Source organism: Tenrec ecaudatus, chromosome 2, assembly GCF_050624435.1.
Source record: "Tenrec ecaudatus isolate mTenEca1 chromosome 2, mTenEca1.hap1, whole genome shotgun sequence".
NCBI classification, from domain to species: Eukaryota; Metazoa; Chordata; class Mammalia; order Afrosoricida; family Tenrecidae; genus Tenrec; species Tenrec ecaudatus.
In genome coordinates, this window is record NC_134531.1 from 197,077,613 (window position 1) to 197,080,374 (window position 2,762).

The 2,762-nt window shown below is 35.2% G+C and overlaps 1 pseudogene; it reads right to left on the reverse strand.

Moving 5' to 3' along the window:
- Positions 1-1,489: 1,489 nt before the first annotated feature.
- LOC142440297 (olfactory receptor 2AE1-like) lies at positions 1,490-2,428 on the reverse strand (annotated as a pseudogene).
- Positions 2,429-2,762: the final 334 nt, after the last annotated feature.

Genomic DNA, 2,762 nt, shown 5'->3' on the forward strand with positions numbered 1-2,762 from the left:
TGTACAATTCCTATCACAATCTGTACATACATCCATTGTGTCAAGCACATTTGTACATTTGTTGCCATCATCATTTTCAAAACATTTTCTTTCTACTTGAGCCCTTGATATCAGCTCCTCATTTTGCCCCCCCCCTTCTCCACACTCCTCCCTCTCATATGAACCCTTGATAATTTATAAATTATTTTGTCATATCTTACACTATTTCCTTTGGAATGCAGCATGTAATAATTGAATATTTCTGTACATTTCAATGGCTTCTGCATTTAATATTAGGCAAATGATAAATGTGTGGATAAAGAGGATGTGGTATAATTGCCCTTCCTTTGCAGAGGAATAGAATTGGTCCTGGAACTAACCGTGAATGCTCTCATACCAGTTTCTTCATTCAATTATATCTCACAAATGAAACCATGACACACTCATATTTTCCTATGGTCTGCCACCAGCTAAAATTATAATTAGAGTCCCAATTACCCAAGAATGTCTAGATCCACATGATTTTAATATATCACAACTTAAATGGAACACAGCTGACCTAAAACCAACTGAGATGCTTATTGGCAAGATGCTAACTTTATATAAGAGTTTCAGATGTATTTTATCCCTTTCTCCAATTAGTGTTACAATATCTTACTATATAACACCAACTTAGTTCATGGCATGAAAATAATATTTTATAGGAAGAAAAAATTCAAAGATTAAAATTAGAGTCACCCGATTTAGCACATTGTCAACGGCACAACTGTTGTCAGAATTGTGGTCAACAAGGAATATTCATTGTGACTCCAACAATGTACTAAACTTGTTTTCAAAATAATGGATACTGGTCCAAGAGAATTTAGTATTTAAAATAGAAGGACTATAAGTATGTTAGTGTACATGTGTAACATACCCAAAGCCAGTTTCACACTAAATCATATTAATTATGGATGTGTTCTATAAAACGTTGTCACCAAAAAGATAAAAACAAACCACTATAACTTTAGGCTCTGTTTCACAGTATTATCCAGGAATTTTTAAGAATTACATTTTAAATAAGATGAGATCCAGTGAATATTTTAAATTTAATGCTTTAATCAGATCTACTGTCAATTAACTAACTGGGTTCTCATAATGATTGAATACCTTTAAAATCTATTGTAAATAAATCATATAACTTATATAATGGGAAAAATTACAAAATAAGGATATTACAGTTTTACCTAAGTGTTTCTGTATCAACGTCACATAATCAAGGCTAATTATGCTTTGGAAAACACTATCTTATTCACATTTTATATTATGATCCCAGCAAGTTTTTGTTTTGTTCTTAAATCAAGAAAATCCATCTTTTTAATAAATGGATACATTGACTAAATATACACCCAAACTTAAATTCTAACATTCAGATATTTTAATTATTGAGATACTTTAAATATACATATTTGCACTTTTAATAATGGATAACCTTAAAATGAATTCTGAGCCATAAAGGTGTGAAACTGTTCTATCTAATAATAAAGCCTTTGCATAGGATTTTCTTCAGAGCCTCTGCTACGTCCTTGTACCTTAGGCTGTAGATCAGGGGGTTTAACATAGGAGTTAGGGTTGTATAAAATACAGAGAGACCTTGGTTTTGTTCTGAGGTGCGAAAAGAACTGGGAAGCATGTAGATGAACATAGTTGGGCCAAAGTATATAAGCATAACCATCAGATGGGAAGAGCAGGTGGTGAAAGCTTTATTTCGCCCCTTTGAAGAACGCATGTGGAGAACTCTGAGAAGGATGAGTGTGTAGGAAGTGAGGATCAGGGCATAGGGTATGAGAAGAAGTAAAATTCCCATCACTAAAACTACTTTCTTATAGGCTGACGTGTCCTCACATGAGAGCTTGAGGAGGGATGGGAGCTCACAGAAGAAATGATGGATTTCTCTTGAGCCACATCTGGGAAAATGCATGGTATAGGTAGTATGAGCTAACGAATTAATTGCTCCTCCAACCCAAGACACAATGGCCATCTGCAGGCACACTTTAGGGTTCATAATAAGCATGTATCTCAAAGGATTACAAATAGCCACATATCAGTCATATGCCATAAGGGTTAACAGAACATATTCATTGCCTCCCAATGCAAAGTAAAAATATACCTGAGTCCCACAGCCAATGTATGAAATGCCTGATGCCCCTGAGAAAAAGTTGGTTAGCATCTTGGGAACAGTTGTAGACATGTGGGAGATGTCCATGATGGAGAGCTGGCTGAGCAGAAAGTACATGGGAGTGTGGAGACGGGGATCCATACAGATGAGAAGGGTCAGGATGGTGTTCCCTGTGATGGCAACCAGGTAGACAAGGAGGATGGTGCAGATGAGTAATTTAATGTGCCTCATTCCTGGGAACAGACCAAAGAGGGTAAAACCTACGACAGTGGTGTCATTTTCTCTCCACATATTTGTCTAAAACAAGAACAAAAAAGAGAAACATCAGCGACCCACAGGACAATATTAATGAAAAAATATTGCCATGAATAGTTTCTGGGCTAAAATGAGCTGTGACCCTTCTGCCCTAGATCAGAGTCAGAACTGGGAAAGAAACAGATTTTATTTAACATTTTACTACATCATTAAAATCATGACCAATTCTGATAAAGGTTGGTTTATTAAATAATGACCCTAAGGAGTTATCTTTTATCTTCTTGAATATATCCATAAAATAGAAGTGTCAAAACATCCATAACATTAGGCAGACAGATATATAAGAATATGTTGGATATATTTTAATTCC